Raw genomic sequence first — 27044 nt, forward strand, 5'->3', positions numbered from 1 at the left:
AAAATTCAAACTTTTATCTTAAAAACGTCGACAAATTTAATATATTCTATTCTAAGGAACACGTTCTATTAAAATAAAAAGAGAAAAAGTATTGTAAAAACAAGATATAAATATATTGTTAGACTAATAAAATTTAATATTTCTAAAATAAAAATAATTATATCAAATGTTAAATAAATATAAATAATTTCTTACTCTAATTCTTAATACATAGAAATTAGTTATTTTAAAATACGGTTTTACTTTGTAAATATGGCAATAAATTATAAATAATGTATTGTATTTATAACTATCGAACATGTATATCAATTGATAAAAACTGTATATTATTCGAAAATTATATAATTTTTTAAGGAAATGTTATTTATATATTTACATTTTAGTGTAAAGATTATTTAGTTAAAAATTTAAAATGTAAAAAAATATATACAATCATTTACATTAAAATAAATAAATAAAACTTCTCCATTTTCAATTGGTCAAACAGCAAAGTGTGCACGCCCCTAATGTTCTGTTAAACGTTGTCCACGTGCTTTCCCATAATACTTCGGAACCTTCAGATGACGAACAAAGGCAGGACTTACAGTATCGATTCAATGGCGTCTTTCTGGCTTATTGCCAAAAGTTTTCGACACTGATTTCATTTTGTTAGGAGTTCAATGTTATATTTTAATAGCCGTGACTTAAATATAAATAAAAATATAAAATAATACTTAAATTAAATTACAGTAACAACTTTTAACCAAATAACATCGATAAAACAAGTAATTTCAAGCCAGAGAAGGAATAAATCGTAAAGTGACATTTTCTAAAAAGTCAAGTATGGAAAGTCAAAAATAATCGATAGTTTTACAAATTAAATATATAATTTACTATTTTATTTATCTGTTAAGAAATTTATCGATTCCATTTACAAATGATTTTATATTATTACAAAAATCGCATTTATTTTATCAGATTATCTCTTATAATATTAATATAAAGTAATATAATAAAATTATAATTTTAGTAATAATGATAGAATTTTTCGAATTTTGCATTAAAATTACATAAAATTTTAGTTATTTTTATATTAATACGAAATTAATTTCAATATTCTCTCTCTTTTTTTATTTTTAAATAAAATTACTGATTTAGAAATATTGTAATTTAATAATTATAATAGATTTTAAAATGAATTTATAAACCAATTTATCGGCGGTAGATATTTAATATTTAAATTCATCTTTTCGTTGTTATAAAGCTAATAAGTGAAGCGTCATAAGTGAAACGTTATAAGTGAAGGCATTAAATCATTATAACGCCTGTAAAAGTGGCTTTCCTTCTTGAATAGCGCGTTATACAAGAAAGACACCTACGTGTTTTGTTATTATAATTCTTCTATTGTATTAAAAATGGCATGAATATATAATTAAATGTAAAACATACAATTATTAAAATAATTACAAGTTTTCTATGTATCATTTTTTATTCGTATAGCGAATTATCTGGCAAAAATATTTTGAACATACATTACGTTACTATTTTAAGAATGATGAGTTATTTTTAGCCTATTCTATAATCATATTGCGAATGAAAAATCATTTAACGTGTGTGTCCATTTCGCTGACGTCAGAGTTATCGTGTGGGTGAGTTTTAAACACGTGACAGTTTCTCTAAAGGTTATGAAAATGATAAATGTTTTAAGTATTTGTTGTACGAAGCTACAGTAGAGTAGTTAACAGTTAATATCAAAATCATTATTGTTATCAATTAATATGAAATTTATGTTGCTATTTAGAATCAGCTATCTTGCTTCGATCAGCTGGAAATGATGCCTTACTTGTGTTTTTCTGATAGAAAGGGAAGTCATGATGCATTTTCGTCAATTAGTGAATATCCGAAGAGTTCGTTCCATTCAACACAGGATATTGGTTGACGTTAAATAACATTTTGGTTTCCATGCCAACAAATACAAGTAATAAAGAACAAATTTTTTTATATAAAAGATTCATTTATAAAAAAAAAATATTTCCGCAAATATTAAAATTAATGTTACATTTTTAACGAACAAAATATTAGAAGTTTATTTCGTGTTTTAAATTGGTTACTTGATTTATTCGTTTAGCTTCATAATCGTCTTTCAAATATAATTTTTGATTTATTATATAGATTAAAATAAATGAAAAATTTAACTTTATTCATTATTAATGGAGAAAAAATATTGTTATTAATTTAACAAATGATATATTATTTAATATTTAATAAATTATTGATTAATAAGAATAAGTCATAGGGGATAAATCTGATACAAAATTGAATAATTTTTTTTTTCCGCGGATATAAAACATTTATAAACTAACTGAAATTGTAAAAAATATATTATAGGATATTAAATTATTTATATAAGTATTTTAACATCTGAGATTTATATATATATATAGTGCATAAATTATTACATTCAACAGTTGCCTTAAATATACAGTACAACGCATATAAAATTAATGTGTACATAGAAAAATATATAATATAAATAATTATTATCATCACTTAAACTAAAGATAAATTCAAAAATATATGCAGTCAAAAGTATATAATTACATTCTCATTTATTTTAAATAAAATCACACATTAATTTTTTAACTTATTAATAACATTTATTACCATTTGAAAAGAATTTTTATCTTAATGTATGCTGTCTACTGAATATTTAATTAATTATTCCATCAGAAATGTTTTATTTATTTATTTTATTTTTATAAAATTAATAACTTAAAAATTTTTTAAAAGTAATACATTTTAACATATCACAAAAAATATAATTTTTATATATTTATAAATTAGGAGTAAGTGGCTTTATTAATTTTAATAAGATTTCATTTATAAATACCCAAAAAAGGTACGAATTAAAATAAATCAATTTATTTATAATTTTAAAAACATTTTATATTCATAAATTAAATTTTTTTTTATTGATGCGACTCTTTAAACTAGTGTAAAAAATATGAAAACTTTAGTAAAAATAAAAATAAATTTAATTAATGTAATTTTTTATCATATATTTTTTAAAAAAAATAATTAAAATTTTATAATAATTTTTGATGTATTAAAATATTTATATCAGTTATAACTGTGGAATAACACAGAATTTAAAGAAACTGACTTGCGTTTTCCTTTACTAACTGCTGTACAGTCTTCTAGAAATCGAAGAAAATATTTAAATAATATAGTTTTTTTATATCACTCATATTTTATTATTGTTTTAAATTATAACATATATTGGAAAATGTTCAATAATCAGTCAAAAGCATCGCCATCATAAAATCGATCGATTCTATCCATATAAGTCATAAGATAAATATAAAGATCAAACAACGTTCTTTCCACAAATAAACAAGCCATTCGATAAGACAAAAATTCTTATTATATATATATTATTAACTTTAAATATTTTACTAAATAATATATATTACCAAGTTTTTAAAAATGAAATGTATAATATAAAAATATTTTAAAGAGTTATAACTATTATAAATTGAACGTATTTAAAAATCCTTAATTGTAAATTGCAATCTCACCTTAATATTAAAGTGTATGACTTGAAACCAACGCAAACTACAAGAGTACTGGTTTCTCTGACGTCACGAGTGAAGTGCGCAAGACGAAGAAGTCAACCAATAGAAGATTAAATAAGTCACGTGAATTAAAGAGCGTCAACAGTTGGATGGTGATGAAAGAATCTTCATGGATACGGTGTGGATGACATTGAGTGGATGATAGTGCGTGGGGTGCTTATAACTGTGTAGGAGTAATAACTGACGTAATACTGCTTTCTAGCAAGTCTTTTGTTGTTTTGGATTGTGGTAAGCATTCCAACAAGAAAATATATTTATTTTCTAAAAAACTATCCATTAAAACGCCTATAACAATTAAGGTATTTCAGGTTATTTAATTTAATAACTTTTATAATTAAAGCATTTCTATTTTTTAATATATTAATTTTTTATTTCATATCTAACTTTGCATTATTATTATTTTTAAAATAATTATTTACTTTATTAATTCAATACGAAATATGATAGTGGCTAAATTACATGTTTATAAATGAAATGTGTAAATTAATTTAATTAAATTTACAGATGTAATTCCTATTTAAATTATTTTAATTAAAATGAAATATTGATTATCTTTTGCTATTATTTTTAATTAAGTACATTGAGCATGATACATGTCTGTGGTGTTATCTGTTGTGTTTAAATTGAAGAAAAGAATTGTAAGTGCAGAAAAATAATAATTCATACTTAACTAATGTGTCACTGAAATTATAATTAATTCTATTAACTAATTAACATATTTTGGAAATAAATATCAGTTATCTTTTGTCATTATTTGCAATTAAATAAGCAGAAGACAAATTATTATTATTTTAAATTTATTTTAAATAATTTAAAATCGAAAAAGAATTTTTTTTAAAATTATTATAGTATAGCAAACTAAATTTTCAAACTTTAATAAATTAGCAAATAAATTAAATTAATTAATATTTTCAATCATTGTTTAATTTTAACTAATTATAAAATCATAGCTAATATAAAATAAGATAAATATTTTATTGTTTATGCTTTTACAGATTTAATATAAATAAATAAATATATTATTTTATTTTTGAATATTCTGCTTGAAAATTTATGAGTTTATATATTATTTAGAACTATATGGGATTTTATTTTATTGATGATTTCAACAGATTCTCCATCTTGATGGTCACTACTCGCTATCTACGTTATGGTATCTGTCACTTTTCCTTTTAAATTTATAAATATTTTATCATCATTTATAAAAAAAAAGAGTAACATTTTATATTTATAAATTTTATACGTTTTATAAATTTATTACTTTTATTTATATCTAAAAAATCATTTTTGAGTAAATATAACTTATTTGTGGCTACATGAACTAAAATTAATTTTATGCTTTCAACAAATATTTTTAAAAGAAAAAAAAATTTATTTTGAAAACTAAAATGAAAATTTTTAATTTTAAAAATTGTAAAACTCAAACTAAATATATATAAATATAATTCAATATGTAAAAAATATGTAATTCATCTAAAAATGGGAATAAAAATACAATATGAAACTGTTTAAATATTTTATTTATTATAAAATAAAATTAAAAAATAATATCACATAGAAAACGTATTATTATTATCTAAATAAACATTTCAATAATATTTGTTTGATGGCAAAATTTATACTGTTTAATACGTGAATAGATGTTTCATTCTCTGAATACAGTAAAAGGAAATTTAACACTGAAGTTACGTAAGAATTTAGCAAATTATATTAATTCAAATAAACGAATAACTAACAACGATGTTTCATAAGTTAATTAATATTTGAATCACTATTTCAGTTCTTTACTAATGCATTTCGACTATAGTTTCAAACTAATTGATTTGTGGATAATATTATTGTTATTCCTTCATCTGAATTAATACAATTTATTCGATTGATCTTAATATGAGACTAAAATTATATCGTTGGTAAGTTAGAAAGTGCAATTAATACACTGAAGAGCATACCAATCGAAGTATTCATTTGTGTTACTTAGTTTCTGGAACCTTAATTCAGATTTAAAATACTAATAATAAAGAAATTAAATTATTTTAATTCATTAGAATAAACTAAACACAAGTTTAATGAAATTATTAATTATACTGTTGTGTAGTATTTAAATAAGTATCGAAACATAAATTTTTTACAAAACCAAAAGTTTGCAAAAATTTATTACTAAATAAATTATTTTATTTAAAAAATGATATTAATTAATAACACTTCATTGGTGCAACGCAATATATACTTCTATCTCATTTAATTTCACTTCTTTATAAGTAATAATAGAAAAAATGTATGAAAACAAAACTTTTTTGGTGATTTTTATTAAGTAATTAATCGAAAAATCGTCATGTCATTAAATACTATAGCCACTTACTAACTGAGACTGTCGAAAACATGAAATATTTTCGATGTTTCTTGATAAAATTTACATAAGTCATTCCATATATAAAGTAATTTGGTGTTCAATTGCTTTATATTTCTATTAAAATTAATGTTTTGTTGACGTTTTAAATAATTTGAAGTGGTACAAGTACAATGTTGTAAAGAAATGAAAACTGCTTTTCATTAAATTATCATATCAAAATAATTAGTAAAGAAAATAACAAAGTACAGAAAAATTACCGATATATTTTACAAACGAGTTATTATTAATCTCAGTTATAAGATATTTAAGATAAGTTTTAAAAAAATTCGATATTTTTAATGTAATATATCATAAAGTAAATACATTTTTAAAAATTTATTCTTAAAACATTTTGAAAAACACGTTTAAAATTTTTTTTACGATATAAAGGGCAATCTATAGGATAAAATTTATTGTATTATGTGAAAAATTTTAGATAAGATTCTTAAAATATATCATAATTCACTTGATGTATCGTAAAAGTAAGATTTAATTTTTAAAAATTATCCATACAATTTTTATAAAAGTATTAAAAATGATCACATTAATATTACAATGTATCGGAATAAGATGGCTAATAATTTATGCTTTTCCTGTATACTGTATACTGATTCTAAGTTTCCGAGTGAAGTTTCCAATTGAGACAGATTGCCCACTCTCCACTTACAATAAAATCCATTCAAAACGTGTGCGGAGAGTTGGAATGGTTTTTGTAACAAGAAAATATTTCTGTAACCTTTAGAGATCCTCCAAGATCTCTAGGGGGTACTTCAAGAGTACCAATGAGACACAAAAACCTCTCCTCGTGACATCTTCCACTTTAATCCTCTATTTGCATTATTTTTTTAAAATATTTTATAAATGCAACAAATGAATATAAGAAATTATATGGAAAAAAATGCGTAACAGTAGGTTACGGAGTGTACTTCAGTAACTTGTCGAAAGAACTGGAGATTCATCATAACAATTATTCAAATTAAATTTTTTTGGCTACGATATTCTCAAAGGATAGGACACTGTTAATGACTACACGGAAAACAAGTAACCGTACACGTAATCGCCGGAAATGACGCTAATATGATTGGACAGTGAGAGAGATTCAACTAATCCCAATGTAATCCTCATTTCTTACAATCTCGCTTATCGTTTCTTGTTTTCTGGTTTCATCAATCAACTATACGAAACAATCTTATCTTTAATGATACTTATCTTCTTTTAGAATATCATAAATAGAAAACTTTATCAAGTAAATAATCTGATATTTATCTACTTTTCATATAATAAAAATATAAAAGATTTTTTCAATATTAATGTATTTTAAAGTAAATTCATTCTCGTATCAAATTTTATTTATGCATAAAATGTACAAATAAAAAACATAAAAGAAAATACTGTTTATTATTTGTACATCTTATGCATAAATGAAATTTAATAGGAAAATGAATTTACTTTAAAATACATTAATATTGAAAATATTATATGAAAAAAATCTTTTATATTTTCATTTTATCTAAACAATTACATTCTTATTTAAAAATCATATTTGGATTGTTTCACTTAAACCTCAATATAATCTAGAAAAGCCAAGTTAAAGATCGAATTATATTTGTAAATATTTTGTAAAATAACTGGAAAATTTTATGAAAACGTTATTTATTGGATTACTAGATGAAAAAAACTTCATGAATCTCTACAGATTTCTAAAGAATGTTGATTCTTACATTTAATGTTTAAAGTAATTTGTTTAATTTCGTTAAATTTTCTATCTTTCCGTAAAAGAAAACTTTTTAAAATAAATATTACAGGAAATTTCCTTTCTCATAATATATATTTCAAATAAAAGAATTTTAGTGTACATTGTGATGACAATAAATCAAAATTGCGCAACAAAAACACAATAAAATTAATAACTAATGCCTGTTTCATAAGAAATAAAGCTAAAACTGAACTTCAAAAATAAATTCCTAAGCAATATTACTCCAAATAGCAAAGATTCAAAGAACAGAATTATTAATTGAAAAGAAAACTTTGCTCTTATGACTGCTACTTGTATTGAGTTATTATTAATTTTAATATAATAAATTTAACGAATTTTCTGTAGACATGTCAAGAGAGAAAGAAAAGAATTTTTGGTGAAAATCATTATTAATTTTATATTAGTTTTATATTCAGAAATGATGACATGATTTTTTTTTCGATTAATTTTTTCAAGACTATGACAGCTTTAATGATATTTACACTTTTTATTACACGTAAAAAATTCAAAGGAAATGTCATATGTCCTAAATTAGTTTTATTATTTCGAGTTGCTATAAAAATAAAACAACCATTTCTAAAAAAAAGATAAAAATGAACAGTCAAAACACATTCAACTTGATTTGGATTTTAAATTTATTTTCAAATAATCAATATTTATCTACGTTACTACAGATACCAGTTGTCTTTCTAAACCTGATAAAATAATTTTAAGATATCACAATAATAATAATAATTCGTACTATTACACGATTACATTTGATGTAAAAATAAGAAAAAAGTACACTTTTAGTGCTTTATTTTATAGAATATTTTTGTCATAAAAATTGTTATAAATATTTGAACGTACAGTCAAACCTCTAAACGACAGCCACTGACGCTAATAAAATAAATGGCCGATGTTAGGAGGTTGCTGCTATTTAGAGGAGGCCGTTGTTAGAAGGTTGCTGTTATTTAGAGGTGGCCGTTGTTAGAAGGTTGCTGCTATTTAGAGGTGGCCGTTGTTAGGAGCTTGCTGCTATTTAGAGGTGGCCGTTGTTAGGAGGTTGCTGCTATTTAGAGATGGCCTTTGTTGGAAGTTCGACTGAATATTTATCAATAAGCAATATTTGCGTAAACGAATTACTTGCTTCACAATTTCACATTTACATTGGCAATAGGTTACAGTCACATTTAAAATGTAAATTTATTATTACAAAAATAAAAAATATTGATTTCCATTTTACATTTAATTATTATTATAGATTTCATTTAAATAACAAACATATAAATAGTTGTTTCTCTATTTTATAATGCTAAGAAATGGAAATACTCTTTATATTTGCATATACATAGTTTAAAAATGTTAATCCGAGGTGGATATATATAAACATTTTAAATATTTTATAAATGATGAATTTATATAACAACTCATAAATTAACAATTTGTTTTTGAGTCATGGTGGAATCATTCCTCGTCGAAGTGCTTTATTATTGTCCAAAAGAAATAGATTTGGATACGATTCTGCCGATTGGTGCCTCGTGATACAAATTCAATGATTTTTATGTTTGGCTTCAGTTTCATTCAACTTATCTGATACGCAATGTGATCAATCAAAACAGAAACCATGAAAATTCAAGATATTTTGAATGGAAATCGAAGCCGGATTCCTCGAAAAATAGAAGAATATTGTCAGATTCTTTTACTGTCTGAATCTGCAGAAACTATTTATCAAATTTATTAAATATAAAATATAACGACGGTGTTTAGAGAAGCAGTTCTTAAACTTTTCAGTCTTTAAAATGCGTTTTCCCCATAAACATTATTGGGAAGCTTTAAAAAATTTTCATTTGTCCATGTTTACTGCATTCAAATTTAAAACATTAAAAATTTAATTTACGCGAATATATTTGTTAAATCATAAATTGTTAATTTTAATCATAAATAACGTAACAAATCAATATAAATTACTCTGAAAATATTTAAGTTTTGTGAAGTATAAAAATATTTTTTAATTATAAAATATATAGAGTTTTATGAAAACCTTATGGAGTTCTTGGAATAGTCTTGAGAAACTATAGACCTTCGAAGAACACACTTTAAAACATACTGCTTTAGAAATTTCTAATGATTCAATTCCTTGAAGCACTTATTGCATTTATATTTTAAAACGCAGATTGCATATTCATTTTTATGATCAATTTTGTTATTCCATAATAAATTTTTCAATTCCTTCTACTTTTAATTTGGTTACGGAATGTTTTGATTTTCTGCGAGATTTTTTACGTCTAATTTCATCCGCAAATTCTTACATCAATTTAACTTTTTTAAAACTTGAACATTCGTAAATATTATCAACATTTTTGTGTGAATGAGAGAAATGTATTTTTTCCAATGGCTTCATATTAGGAATAATTTCAGACGAAATTTTTAATTGTGCCACCATTAAGAAATTGTTAGATTTGCAATAACTTAAATGAATAAGGAGTAAAGAACTTCATGCTTATTGACATTAACTAATCAGTAAATTCATTCTGTCGGCAACAAAATACTGATAACTGTATATAAAAAAAAACTTTTGTCGTAAGGGAAGTTTGTATATAAAAATTTTAAGTAAAAGTTTATTTTGAATCTTCCAAAAATTCAAAAAAAAATTTCTCTTATTGCCATTAGTGACAATATTAAATTAGTTTTGATACCAGAAATGAATCAAATGATTTATGGTGACAGTAATGATCCATTAGTTTACTATCATAAAAACATTTTAAAGAGAGAATTTTTATTGAACAAAAGCCATTAAAAATATATATTGTTGATAAATTAATTTCTTGATATTTCACGAAATCATTTTAGATATAATAAATAATATAAATATTTTATTAATTTGAATGTTAAGATATATTAAAATAGCATGCTTAATTTAATACAAAGTTGCAGAAAGTAATATTTTAAATGTATAAATAAATTTGATTTGTATAAAAACTAAACTTTAATGTGTTTTCCTTTTACTCTTTCCGTCCTGTGGGCTTTTTTTCCATATCCATCATGAGTTCGGCTACATCTACAATAGGGCAAATCAGATCGTAAGGTTGGTGGGATTCCGGATTCCCCAGAGCTACAGAGTGACGCCTTAACTGCCTCTTAATTTTACACAACAGCCTTTTATCTTATTTATTTCATCATAAACAATTTCATTACAGTCAGAAGCAATTTCGCTAATTTAATTGAAATTAAAGTTATTATAATAAATAATAAATATAGTGAAATTATTAATTTATTTATAATTTTAACACTTCCAATACATAAAAAATATTCAAAATTTTTTATCTATACAAATCAATAAATCAGACTTATAATAATCCGTCATTATAAGTCTAATTCATTGATTTGTGTAGAAAAACTCTTGTGATTTCTTTGATGAAATCATCTGCGAAAGCTTATGATTTCGTAAAAACGTTTAAAACGATTCTAATAAAATGTAGAATTTTATAATTTAAATTATTAAAATTTTTACGAGTCTCATAGAAATTCCAGAAATTACAGCAAACTATTTCAGAATAGAGAACTAAAAGAAATAGGCTCATCATTTTATTCAATTTTAAACATAAAATCGTTTTTTATTAACTTCTTGATTTAAATATATGAGTCAACTAAATTCATTTATCAAAAAAAACAGAAGAAATGAAGTAGAACGGAACAAAACAAATAAGAAAACTCAAAATTTAGCAATAAAATATATCGCAGAATAATGTCTATGTTAATTTCACTATATGAACTTTTAGCTATATTTTATTCGTGCTTAATTTTAAGGTATTTTTAGGATAATTTAAGAATTCATTTTAGAAAAATTAATTGAATTTTAATATTTCATATTAAACTTTTTGAAAAAATCAAAAAGTTTCTTTGTTTTATGTAAATGAACATTAACTTTATTCAATTGAACAATGTGAGAAGAACAACTATTATAAAACTTGAAGTTATAACCCATAATTAAGTGTACTAATGTANACAGTAATGATCCATTAGTTTACTATCATAAAAACATTTTAAAGAGAGAATTTTTATTGAACAAAAGCCATTAAAAATATATATTGTTGATAAATTAATTTCTTGATATTTCACGAAATCATTTTAGATATAATAAATAATATAAATATTTTATTAATTTGAATGTTAAGATATATTAAAATAGCATGCTTAATTTAATACAAAGTTGCAGAAAGTAATATTTTAAATGTATAAATAAATTTGATTTGTATAAAAACTAAACTTTAATGTGTTTTCCTTTTACTCTTTCCGTCCTGTGGGCTTTTTTTCCATATCCATCATGAGTTCGGCTACATCTACAATAGGGCAAATCAGATCGTAAGGTTGGTGGGATTCCGGATTCCCCAGAGCTACAGAGTGACGCCTTAACTGCCTCTTAATTTTACACAACAGCCTTTTATCTTATTTATTTCATCATAAACAATTTCATTACAGTCAGAAGCAATTTCGCTAATTTAATTGAAATTAAAGTTATTATAATAAATAATAAATATAGTGAAATTATTAATTTATTTATAATTTTAACACTTCCAATACATAAAAAATATTCAAAATTTTTTATCTATACAAATCAATAAATCAGACTTATAATAATCCGTCATTATAAGTCTAATTCATTGATTTGTGTAGAAAAACTCTTGTGATTTCTTTGATGAAATCATCTGCGAAAGCTTATGATTTCGTAAAAACGTTTAAAACGATTCTAATAAAATGTAGAATTTTATAATTTAAATTATTAAAATTTTTACGAGTCTCATAGAAATTCCAGAAATTACAGCAAACTATTTCAGAATAGAGAACTAAAAGAAATAGGCTCATCATTTTATTCAATTTTAAACATAAAATCGTTTTTTATTAACTTCTTGATTTAAATATATGAGTCAACTAAATTCATTTATCAAAAAAAACAGAAGAAATGAAGTAGAACGGAACAAAACAAATAAGAAAACTCAAAATTTAGCAATAAAATATATCGCAGAATAATGTCTATGTTAATTTCACTATATGAACTTTTAGCTATATTTTATTCGTGCTTAATTTTAAGGTATTTTTAGGATAATTTAAGAATTCATTTTAGAAAAATTAATTGAATTTTAATATTTCATATTAAACTTTTTGAAAAAATCAAAAAGTTTCTTTGTTTTATGTAAATGAACATTAACTTTATTCAATTGAACAATGTGAGAAGAACAACTATTATAAAACTTGAAGTTATAACCCATAATTAAGTGTACTAATGTAAGAATAAACAAAATATATATATTTAAATAAATTCTGTCTATATATCGCAAAATATTTTGAAAAAAAATAACTTGTTGGCAATTTAATAAATCTTTTATTACTATAAAAAAAAGATTACATTAATATAAAAACATCTGAATATTACTTACTTAGATACAATACATCTACATCTATTTATGAGGTCATATATATGATTATTCTATAAATAGACAGCTAATTAACTTATAGCATGTGACCCCTTTACTTTTCTAATTTATTTCAAATCTCATGCAAAATCTCAATTTTTCATACTGACTAAACAAAGATCAATGTTTGTCTTAAAGAAGCATTCAAAAACATTAAAATTAGTACATTTAAACTTTTAACATGGCGAAATAAGAAACGATAATAATATTAAATTTATATTCAAAATTAAAAGATTTTCATAAAGTTTTCGCGAAGAAAATATCAATTTTCAAGTTCTGTATTCGATTTCAAACATTAATTCAACAGTTTATTTTTTAAATTATTAAATGAACAAATGCACTTATAAATTTTTTCATAAAAAGTAGCAAAAAAATTTCAAATAATGTAATTAAATTTTTTAAATGTTTTAAATTTTCATAAAAAATAATACTTTATTTATAATATATATTAGTTATGACTTTGTCAAAATTGTCGATATGAATTTAAAAAATAAGAAAATAACTTTTATATTTTCTTATAGTTTATTTCTTTACTTTTTATTTTTATAACTTTCAAAAATTATGTGAATTATCAAATATAAGTATTATAATTAAAATATCACCACTTAAATTATTAATAATTTAACTAGTTTTTTAATAAAAACTATCATAAAAAACCAACGTTAACAAAACCTTATTCATTTAAATATGCTTATATATTGATATTTAATTTAATATTAATTTATTTAATCTACGAAGTAAAATTTTTTTATTGAACGACCGCTTATCTAGTTGAGACGAGAAAGATAATCATATACTTTACAGAAATTTATTTTATATACTATATAATAAACATTAATGAAAACAATATTTGTTACTTTCACTTTTATTGTAGTATATATGATATATAAAAATTTTTATGAAGATATTACACAAAATCCACAAGAAATATGAACTTGAAAAGAAAAAAGGATAACATTTCATGACAATAAAATAACTTTTGTAAAATACGGCTCAATTCTTTTTATATGAAAACAATATCAATTACATCTTTGGTATTGAAAACAAATTATATTTATGTTGAAAGTAATATGAGAATAAACAATAAGTCTTTAATTTCCTAAGAGAATTACTTTTTTTTTAATAAAAATCTCTCACAGTTTGACATCCTGAGTATGGTTTGTCGTTATAACAGTTTGTTATGTATGGGAGATATCCTGCTCGTATCTGCATTAAATAGTATAATACTAGCTGCGTTGTTCAGAATTTTGAAGGGGTGTGGAGGTTTTTTGAGAAAGGGTAATAAAAACAACAGTATTATTAACTAAAATATACATTTATTGACCTCAGAATTTACAATCATAAAACTGCAAAACACGTACACAAAAAAATTCTCGGGTTAAAGTTAGCAGTTTATAAGGGTCCCAATGCATGTTTGTCCCCTAAACTTAACATTGTAAGTTTGCACTTCATCATATCTGAACCATTGCATCTTTCTCAAATCTTTCTTCAGTGTAATCATCTATAGGAGAAGAGCTTTGATTTGATACCTGAACCATATTTTTAGTCCCAGCAGTTTACTGAAACTAAGTCGGAAAAACTGAAATCCTCTTTCAATCAATTGGGATGTAATTTGAAAAAAAATTGTAGACCTATAAATTCCATCTGTTGTCTTTCTGTCCTTTAATCTCGAGAATGATGTTAGATAGATAAAAGGCAAGACCAGATACGAAAAGCTCAGGGGCAAGAAACCCGTTTAACTGTACAAGAACTTCCGGTATAGACCTGAAGTCACGTTATTTTAATTCAAAAAGTTCCTCCTGAACGGAGTTAAATAGATGACCAGCATAGCTTTATGGTTACTAGGAGTAGTTTGATACAAAGGGGCAAAACACTACTAAACCTAAGTGCATTGTGACGAAAAATTGTGACGATGTCACAATAAATAATTGCTCGTATATAGATATTTTTAATGACTCTATATTGTTTATGAAACAGTTCGAATTCTCATAAATAAAAAAATACGTTCAAGTTACATTGTAAAAAATAAAAATGAATTTAATTAACCAGTAATATTTACAGCTCCAGTTATTATGTAGGGAGAAAAAGTGACAAGGAATTGTCTTTCCACTCAAACAGGAGGTTAAGGGAAATGAAGTTCGACTAGAACAATTGAAAATTATCGGATTAGGAAATCCGATAAAAATAAAAATTAACTAATGATAAATGCATAAAAGGTATAATTTATTTGAATTATGATAAAAAGTTCCATTTAAAAAAACTATGACACTAGATGATAGCCAAAATTGTGTTTGGCACCATCTGTTATGAGATGTTAATAAAAAATAACTTTTACATTATTAATTTTTATAAAAAGGCAAAATAGGCTTAATTTAGAAAGTAAAGATAAGGTTTTGAACTATTCTAAATGCCAATAACGATTAAAATCTTCATTGTGACTCCCTCGAGATATGACATGTAAACCGTCTATCTTCTCCCCTTTGAATTCTGTACTCCAGAATTTAATAGCATCAATACTTTTTATATACAAGTTATCATGCCAAATTTCATTTCTCAATCTTTACCTTATCCTGAAATTAAACGAAATAGACGCTAACACAAACACACACAGGAAACTTTTTTCTTTTTTGGGGGGTTAAGGTGATCTCAAAACATGTAGATTTGCAAAATACCCGAAAGGTCAAATTTAAACAATTTTAATACTTTCCTGTGTTGTATACATAACAGCCAGGAAAGTAATTCTTGGAGTTGCCCACCCGAATTCGATCCCATGTCTCCCAGAGTGGCTCGGTTAACACTTCAAAGCTTCAGTCATCCAGTCGTAAATTCTTGTAAATAATGATATAACAAAATACGAATTTGCATTCTTAGTAATGTTGTAAATCATACTTTTTGAAACAAACATTACAAGTAAACAACTTTAAAATGAAAAATTTGATATACATGGTGTCATAAATTGTTTAAATAACACAAAAGCGTTTTTAAAAAATAGCAGAAAGTTTCATCTAAAATTAATAAGAATTAATAATATTATTAATTAGTCATTATTGTATCGTATTAAAAATTTAATAATCACAGTAATGATAATTATATAAAAACGGTTAAAATTAAATATTAAGATATAACATTTGTTATTATTGATACAACTCTCATAATTAATCAACAAAATGGCAATGCCTTAAGCCCTGGTCACACTATGCGATTTCTAGCCGCGCAGGCGACTGCAACTGCAACAAGCGCGAGTTGCGCGCGTCTTCTCGTGGTCACACATTGTTCGTTGACGTTGCAACTCGGAAACACGTGACCCTATAATAAACCAATAAAATTACAGTAGCTTGTTTTTGACTACTTTCGTGAGTTTGCCGATATTTTACGTTCTACTTCAGAGTATTTACGGAATTTTAGCCACTTTTCTTATTAAAATAGCAAGCAGTTCCTTTTCTGGAATGAATAAAAGAAAAAAGGCGATTATTTTAATAGAGCTGGCGAAAATACATGAAAAGATAAAATCTTCGATAAAACGAAGAATTAAAATCCCACAGGTATTCGTGAGCCTGAATAAGCTCGATCAATCTCGATTCTGTAAAAGTATTAATCCTCTGACTATCCGCCATGATGATGAACTATTTTCAATGTTGTCACTGTATGACGTGGCATAAAGGCGTTTGTTGATTGGATGCGCGTTTGCAATCGTCGCGAGTAGAACAAACTTTTTGTTTCTAGTTGCGATTGCAGTCGCGCCGGTTTTCGAGGGGGGATTACTAGTTAACGGGAACAGCCGTCGCGGTTGCAGTCGCCTGCGCGGCTAGAAATCGCATAGTGTGACCAGGGCTTAACGGGAACAGCCGTCGCGGTTGCAGTCGCCTGCGCGGCTGAAAATCGCATAGTGTGACCAGGGCTTTAGGTTATCTCTTACTTAGGAAGGCAATGTAAGGAGTCGATATAGATCCATACCTAAATAGGAGCTATTCCTATAAAATGTCTTTCTGGGAGGACTTTTTATGAGAATGACTCCTTACTAGAGTGTTAGATATGCGAAGAAAACCCGGGAAACTCCACGTGGACAGCACGTTGATCAGGCATTTAACTACCAATGTTCAGTGTTTAGTGGTTCACTCGGCCACTAGTGAATAGAATACGTTTTAAAAAATCTAAATACTTTTATCTCTAATTGTAATTGGTGCTTCTATAATATAAATTGCTTTTTTGTATTGTTTATTAAGAATATTGATTGACCAAATGCATCTCTTGATTTATTGTAATTGTAATATTTAAGAAAATAGTATTAAAATATTGAATATTTTTTTCCATGATTGAAAAGTTCTATTTCATCAAGAGATTCCATAGAATCACGAAATATTAATACAAAAGCCTAACATAGATATGAAATTTAAAATCGAATTAAATAACTGTTTAGTGAGATGATGATAAAACAATGGAGTGAGATGGATGATATTTATTGAATTGTTATTATCTAAACGATGCAAAATTTCGATTCTTATTGAATGGAGTGGACAATATAATACATAAATTTATTTTATAAACAAAAATATATTGTTTATAAACATCTCTTGCACCAAAAAATCTATTTTATCTTTTATTCTACAGAAAATTATTATTCATACATAATACTTGCTTCTATTATTTTTGTTATATAGTGATATAAAGTTTTTATGTCTGTCTTTTTTCTTTCGTATAACTTTCTCGGATAATAGATAATATATTATTTCTTCTATGGATATGGTTGTTCTATTTTTATATTAAATATGTTATAAACATTTTTTATTTTGTTTTTCTTTCAAGTTTTCGATTTATTTTATTTTATTTTATTTTTACTTTTGTCAAACTCTTTATCTTTTCTTTTCAATGCTTCCCCGTGGATCATCATTTTTTTTATATATAGTCTATCATGCTTTTTGAAAACATGGTTTTTTTATAGTTCTAAATCCACTTTACTTTTTTAATTCTCAACTTCAATGTAGCCGTTAACTTCTAATTAAATTAAATTAAAAGAGTAAAAAACAGAATATGAATAAATTTTCTATGATAGAATATATAAATGAATTTAAATTTGAATTTGTAATTGAAATTGAATGAATTAAAGGAAATCCTCAAAAAATTTAAATTTAAGGGCTGGATAGAAAACAATTTAATACAGTAGAATAATGATACACTTCAACCTCTTCAACAGCCTCAACATACAGTACTGTACTTGCATAAGGAAAACAGTGTAGAAAATAATAAGAAAACAATTACCATAATTTAGCTGCTAAATGTACGCTTTAACAACTATAGGCCTAATGGAGCATAAAATTATTTTGATTTTGATTCTTTATCAAAATAATCAGTTATATTGTTTATATTTTTCTTTAGTAAACAGACTACAGCGTTTTATTAATGTTTATACTTAATTTTATTTACTAACATATATATCTTATATAATAAATGAATTAGCATTACATCGTTAATATATCTTATTATTATTACGAAGCAGTTTCAAATCAAATTCGTAGTGAATAAATCAAGTCTGACCCTTTAATTTTCTAACATCCCTATTTTTTCAAATATCTTTCTCTCACTTGCCTCATCGCGTTTCTTTGTAATACTTTCTTCGTGTGAACACAATACACAACGAACAATTATTTATTGTGACATCGTCACAATGCCAAAATGCAATTTTTTAGATCTCGATGCACAATGCTTTTGATTTTAATAGTGTCTTGTACCTGTACATCAAACTCTTCCTGTGAACAATAGAGTCATGCCAGTAATCTATTTAACTATGTTCTGGAAAAAAATTTTGAATTGAAATAACGTAAACTTTTAGTTTGGACAGGAAGTCACGTTATTTCATATAGTTACATTTAGTTAATCGGGGGCCTCCGGATCCAAAGAGTTCCATATCTGGTCTCGACTTTCACTTATCTAACTTTGTTCTCGAAATGAAAGGACGGACAGACAGTCAAACGACAGTGGGATTTTATAGAACTGCAATTTTTAAAATTGCAATTGCTTTTATATAATAGTATTAAATATTAATGATATGACAAGTTATTCAATTCAAATATTTTATTGTCATTATTTTTCGGTTAGTAAGACTGCCGAAAATAATTTCTAATACCGAAAGAAATTTGACGTAATATTTTATTTTATTTATTTATATATACTTAATATAGGCCTATTATATTTCGATCAAAGCAGGTACTGTATTATTATACCTGCTTTGATCGAAAAATAATAGGCCTATATTAAGTAAAGATAATACTCATAAAAATATATATACGAAAAAAGAATATGCACATATAATAAATTTATAATAGATCCTACCGAAAACAATTTTACATTGAAATTTATTCTAAACACATTCTACAGCATGCGAAAGATACATCTGTTCTCACATGATATTCGAACAGACAAACACACAGTCGTGAATTCGAAAGTAGCCAATATCCTTCCCAGGACTATTGTAAATACATATTCAAAGATACATACAAATATATTTAAATTTATTTTATGATAATTTTGTTGATTTATGACGTTTGGAAAAAATACCTGTTATTTCAAAACTACTAAGTAGGCAATTGAGTATTACAATATAAAAATAAATAATTTAATAAAGTATAAGAGGCAATTATAAGTTCACGAAAAAAAATAATTTAATGTATAGAGAATTTAATAATTATGTAAATATTGAAGGAACATTATGATTATCCACTTCAATATGACAAGATTTATCAGATTACGATCTAGGAATATCGTGAAATGAGGAAGTCATTAATTTTAATAGTTAATACGATAAGAAAAAATAATTGTCATTCTATAATAAATTGTTTAAATTCTATTACTTTTATTATTGAAAAAGAAAATTTTCTTCTGAATAAATAAATTATAATAAAGATATAGCTTTTTAATTAGTTATTTTGACTATTTACATACGGAATGGAAAAAATAATACATTATATTAATTAATGTAAAAATTTTATTTATTCAGAAAAATTTGAAGATTTGAATCGATTCAAAAAACTTTAGCAAGATACAAGTTGAAATATTCATATTAAATTTGAAGTAATGTTTTTATTTTTTTATTTTTTAATTCAAATATGTATTGTCTGAAACTATCTACAGGATTTTGTATTAGGCAAAATATGGTATTTATTATTTTTTCTCTGTTTATAAACATTTTACATTATCCTAATTACTGAATCAATTCAATGTGAGGAGAAAAAAAGATATTTCTGAAAATATCCTCAAGAAGATTCAAGACATGTTGAAATTTAAAAATCTCATATATCACTAAATTTTGTATTTATTTATTAAACACAAAAGTTAAATTATTATTAACGTATTTTATATTAATAAATCACCTAGTTCTTTACTAATATTCTTAAATAACTTTAGTATTAAGTAATTTTACACATCACTTAAGATTTCTACAGCACTGCAACCCTTCTTCAGTGTTGGATTTAATTTATAGTAAAAATTTATATAAAGACAAGAAAATCCGGCAATGAGCTGCGTAACTTTCCTGGCTATTATCAGATTTTATTTTAAAAATAACTTTTATACGATTAATTATAATAAATACAATTTTGTGTAGCGCCATCTGTTAGGAGATTGTGTTATAAAAAACTTCATATTATTAATTATTATAAAATGGCAAAAAGCTTATTTTGAGGGTAGTGATGAGTTTTATAAAAAATAAAAAAATAAAAAAAATAGTAAATGCTATAAACGAGTAAAAGCTTCATTAAGTCTGGTCCCTCTCCAGATATGACACATGATTTCTCTCTATCTCCCCATCCTCTCGACCTTTAACCTTTAACCACCAAAATTTAATAGCATCAATGTCCCTTACACACAAGCTACCATGCCAAATTTCGGTTTTTAAACTTTACCCCATCCTGAGACATAAAATGAAATAGACGTCAAAACACAAACACACACAGAAAGGAATATTTCCTCGTTCTTTTGACTTTTTTGGGTTCAAAAGCTTTGCAAAATACCCGGAAAGTCAAATTTGACACGATTCCAATACTTTTCCTTATTATTATATACATATAATATAAGCCGGAAAAGTAATAAAAACATATATACAGTGGAAATTCGATTATCCGAAACTCCAAACTATCAAAATATATAACTATAAAACAGTTTTCAACAATATAAATAAATAAAAATTAAAACGTGTAGCGGTGTATTATACTATACATACCACAAATATGTATGATACAGTACACAATGATCAAATTCTCTAGGTTACTGGAAATCACTATGTCATTTGTCGATTGTAACGCCGCAAAACTATTTCATATACGTAACATTACGTTAGATTTTGAGTAACCTAATTTATCCTCAAATACAGTAATTTCATTACAATATTTTATTGTTCAAATATACAGTATAGAGCTTGATGTACCAAAACACAAACGAATTTCTGGATTATTAGAAACTAGCAGGTAGGCCCGGCGTTGCTCGGGTAAAAGTAACGATAGCAAAGATTAAGATTATTACGTTATAGTCAACCTTACCCGTTTTCACAGAATACAAGAATTGGGTCCTCCTGTTTCCAAACTAATTAGAAAATTTTAGATGGGTCTAAAAATATGTTCGATTTGTCGCAAAAACGAAAAAAAACTGCATCTGCGTCTTGCACGTCGCATTCTCTTAACAATTTCATTGTTACGTAACACTTCCATTGTTGACACTTCCATTGTTAAGTAAGACTTCCATTGTTGATGGAAGTGTTAAGCCTTAATCCTGTCTCTCTTCCCCGGGGGTGAATTCGAAAAATCTCTTCTTAGTGTGCCTTCTCGTGACGTACCCTAACTGTGTACCAAATTTCAACTTTCAACTCCTAACCATTTGGGCTCTGCACTGATTATTATTATTATTATTAACCCGTCTCGATTATATATATAGATTTATCCGGAAGAATCGTGGTGCCATGAAGTTCGGATAATCGAGATTCTGCTGTGAAAAGTTAATGTAAAAACAGCTACTAAATACATATATTTTTTCATTCTTTTAAAACTAAGATATATGTATTGTATAAAAATTCATCTAATAAAGGTTAAAATTCGTTACGTAAATAAATTCGCCAATAATAATTTATTATGTTTTTTTTAATGAAGTTTGAATAGACTTATTCAAAATTTTAAATCGACACCGACGTTTCTTACTGATTTCAATCTATACAAGAGTTTATATCGCCATCTGTTGATTAATATTTAAACTAATTTTTAAACATTAAATTTTTCAGCCGGTTTGAAAATAATTATTCGGTTGGTCAGATTTATTATTTAATTAGATATACTGTACTTTTAATATTTTTAACAATTTATTACATGGAAACGACTAATAGCTTTCTTTAAATTAATATTTTTTACTCAAAGATATTGATTCGCCAAAAACTTTTATAAGCAAATTTTTACATTTGTAGGATTACTAAGTACAGTAGAGCATCGATTATCCGACTCAATTGGGAACTGGGGTTGGTCGGATAATTGAAAAGTCGGATAACCGAAAAGTATGAAAAAATCCATTATTAGTGTAGTATATTATTATATCCCATGTAATTAGTATATTAGTATATTAGTATATCGCTATTAACCTACTTCGCGTTGAATTTTCCTCCATGTTAAGCCTAACAAAAATTTTTTTAAAAATAATAATCGTCGGTATTGTATCGTTAAAAATTATTTTTAAATTATTTTAGTGCTCACAAAACAAACAACCACTCATAATTACAAAATTAAGCCTCGTTTAAATACTTGCCTCCCTTTCATGGTCGAGCCATGTTGCCAGCTAAAACACGTAAATGTACTATTAAAGTAGCCAAGACATAGCCAAATATTGTAGCGCCATATCACTAGCGGACATTTGAATTTGCCGACTAGAACGCGGTCGGTTAACCGAGGTGACGGTTAATTGGAAGTCGGATAATCGATGCTCTACTGTATCATTATTTTCCCAAAGAAGTTCTGATTTTTATTTCCTAAATTATCGTTCCGGAAGAATTTAAAAAATTAACAATGCCAAAAAGATTTTTAATGTTAGAATTCAAAAATGTAAAAATTATAGTTTAATTGGTTTGTAGTATATGGCAATGCAACACATGAGCGATCTTCTCACGTATTGCATTGCTATGACTCCAGGGAGGTCTTTCTTTGGGAAACTGACACGTGTTAGACACGTGAAGAAAACATGGAAAACTTCACTCGGTCACTGATGGGCCAACTACATTTTGAAGATGAAAGGTTATCGTTTTTTAATTTATTCAAGTAAACGAAAACATAAAACGTATATACATGAAGTAGTGTTTAAAGCATTTATTGTATATAAAAAATTTCAATGAAAGATATTAAAGAAGTTTTTTAATTCTATTTTTCTTGTGGATACCAAGAAAACTTTATACCATTCTCAGGGAGAGGTTTGGAGGGTGCTCAGGAGGAAGCTGCATCCTCTCCAGGGATTTTACGCGAATAAAACCTGGTACTTCAGATAGTGAAATATTTTGTTGGACATATTGTTTCCTTTCTGCACCATTTCTAAAGATTTTCGGATTCGCTATTGATTGCCCATTACGGGTTCGATTCGTGCCAAAATGTGAGCGGTTGGATGGTGAAAAATGGGACCTGACATATACGGGACAGATCATCCAGGAAAAATTCTTTCCCAGATTTAATCCCGGGTCTACCAGAACCATTAGGCTGATGCATAACCGCCTCGGCTGTCCGGTCGTAACAGTTTTTTATATAATTTAAAATAAACTAATCTTTGGATTATATTTCACAAAAAATTCTCTGTAACATTAAATATTTTGAATACTTCTTCTAAAGATTATATTAAAGTTATACTTAGAGTACTGTACATAAATATAAAAGAGAACAAATAAATTTTGCTGAAAAACAAGAAAACATACTAGCATGGAGTCAGAAGTTCTCTTAATGGTTTCTTTTTCATTGTCCATATAAAAACTACATATTAGTGTAATTAGTGTAGATCAATAAATATAAAAGCACTATAAAAAAATAAAAAAGATTTCATACTTAATAACGGTTGTCCCGAGACTTTTATCAGGCAGTAATATTATTAATCATTTGAGATATAATTAGTGATGTCAGTTCGTAATAATCATTTATTGGCTTTCTTTCCTAGAGCTTAGTGGACTTGTTCTTGTGTACTCAGACTTTCTTACTGTTTATGTTCTCTTCTATGTTTTATGTACAGTAATCAAGCGAATTATGGAAATAGGTTTGTTTCATATTCTATATCAAAAGATTAAAATATTCTTTAAAAAAAATAAAATTTATCAAATTTTATATTAATAAATCACCTAATTCTTTACTATTATATTATTATTATTATTAAATAACTTTATTTTCTTAGAATATCTTTTTTCAATAAGAAAAAATTAAGAATTATCTGAATCTCGTGATTCCAACAAGAGCGAACTAAACTTTATTTAAAAGAAATTTGTAATTCTATTATCTAATCGGAGACCTGATAACATATAAAACTGATTGAGTTTAACTTTTATGAATCAATAACGATAAGATAAATTTTTAAAAATAATACTGTATTAAGAAAATGGGAATTTCATGTTAAATGTATATTTTAAATCTAATTGTAATTATCATTATTTAAGGTGTCTTTTCTAAATGTAATTAGAAAAGTCTCCTTTAATGAATGTGTTAAAATGAAAATGTGGAAAGCGGATAAATTATCCTTAGATTAGGAAAAATTGAAGAGAGAAAATTTTAGATTTTTAGGATTAATTTTTCTTATATATAATTTAAAATATTTTCAGAAAATACATCTGTTAAAATACGAATACGAATATCGTAAAATAAGAATTAAATTAACTTTATACACCATATTAAGAATTCCGAAGATAAGCTTGGCGCTTGGAAGCGGCAACCACAAGAGTTTTACCTGTATTATTGTTTTCTACATTTCGCCTCAAAGAGCCAAGCTTATCTTTTCCAAAGGAAAACTGCTAAGAAAAATATTGATTGTAAATTGTCATAAGATTTTACTTGGCGTAATTTTTTACATTTCAGATGTTATTGTTTAATAATTGTATTATTGTTATTAATACGTCAAGACATAAGACGATGACATACAATTCTCTCAGCGACTGAACGCACCGCTGACCAAATACACTGCCAACCGAACGCTCTCAATATTCATTTAAATTACAAAGCTCAAATTACAGCTCAATATTCAGAATTACAAAGCTCAAATTTATGCGAATTAAAGCGCATAATTCGCATAAATTTGAGCTTTTGTAATTCTGAGCAACATTTTGAATAAAATTTATTTGTTTCCATGCAATTTTATCTTTATAAGCTGTAAAACCGAATTAGATATAGGAAACCCCGTGAACTTTGACCTATCGACTCGGAAGTTTCGCCAGGACCTCACCGATAACCAGAATGGCTTAAGTTTAAAATTTCAGTTTTCTAGACCCAATAGTTTTTTCTCTACTAGCGTCTGCAGTGCCGGATGAAGAAGAAGAAAGAGAAGAAAATATAGCTTTTTTTGTCGATATTTTCACTTTTCAATTATTTATACTTCGACAACTGCGTTACAAAAAATCTTGAAATTTTACACACTGTCTAAGAAAACAATTTTCTTTCGAACGAGATATTCGGAATTACTTCAGTTGTTTGGGGAGGAGAAATCGGCTCCCGAAAATCGGCAACTCTACTTCATATACAGTCGGTCAGTGACTTATAAACTTGGCGGGGAGTCGCGGTAGTGAATTCCTAATAATTTGTTCTTGTATGTAAATAAAATATTTATTTTTGTATAACTATAATAAAATATTGATACAAATTAATCAAATTTATTATCAGGTAAAAAGTCGTGTAAAAATACATTGTACTGTACGAGTATATATGGAAAATTAGAACAGTGGTTACGGACCTAAGAAATCAATGAAAATAATGAAATAACCATATGAGAAATCTTGTTAGAATCTTATTTTTCTTTGCGTGTTATTTTTATTTCATATGCATTGCATATAAATAAAAATGAAGTATAGGAACATAATTTCATTTGAAAAAAAAAAGTAAAGAATGAAATAGAAATTAGGCAGATGTAATGTGAGTTATACATAAAATTTTATTCGCTGTCACTTTCTGATAATAAAAACATACGTTTGTGCATAATGAAATGTTGCTGCTATTACTGAAACTGCTTTGGTTATCGTGTTCTTCGTACACAGGTAAAGTTTTTTCTGTGAACTCCTGAACAACGCTAGCAGTAATGTCCTGTGGTGTTGATGTTACAGTGGTTCTATGAACGAATTCAGTTATTAATAACCATTAATAACTGAATTCCATTAATAACCATTAATAACCATTAATAATTCGTATTGTGGCTAGGTCTTTATATAATTCTGTACAAGACTACATTAACGATTTCAGATTACGTTGAAAGTTTAAATCTCGTTCCTCATTAGAATCATACTTAACAAATTATTTTTTTTATAAAACGTGTTAAATCAAAATCGTTTAAAAAAGTTCGTGTAAAAACAGAATTAAACGTATTCATTGTTTTTAAATTTAAGTATTGTTTGTTATGCATATAGGTTTGTTGTAGTCGAAATATAACATGTTTGTTATATATATATATATTTTTTTAAATACTGTTAGTTGACCATTAAAACTGCAATACGTATCCGTTCGTCCTGAAATTTGCAGGATGCGTACCGTGTTTCCCCGAAAATAAGACAGTGTCTTATATTAATTTTTTAAAGTAAGACCTAGCGCATTTTTCAGAGCAAAAATTAATTATATTAATTTTTGCTCTGAAAAATGCGCTAG

The 27044-nt window shown here is 25.6% G+C and overlaps 1 protein-coding gene across 1 annotated transcript in view; it reads right to left on the reverse strand.

The window, feature by feature from the left end:
* LOC111629287 (sodium-dependent neutral amino acid transporter B(0)AT3-like) overlaps positions 1-3623 on the reverse strand; it is a 51586-nt gene extending 47963 nt beyond the window's left edge. The window contains exon 1 of the mRNA XM_023373173.1: positions 3558-3623. The gene's annotated coding sequence lies outside the window, so the exon portion shown is untranslated. The remainder of the gene's footprint in view (positions 1-3557) is intronic.
* Between the last annotated feature and the right edge of the window lie 23421 nt (positions 3624-27044).

The sequence above is a fragment of the Centruroides sculpturatus genome, unplaced genomic scaffold (genome assembly GCF_000671375.1).
Source record: "Centruroides sculpturatus isolate CEXI.00-Female unplaced genomic scaffold, Cexi_2.0 scaffold516, whole genome shotgun sequence".
NCBI classification, from domain to species: domain Eukaryota; kingdom Metazoa; phylum Arthropoda; class Arachnida; order Scorpiones; family Buthidae; genus Centruroides; species Centruroides sculpturatus.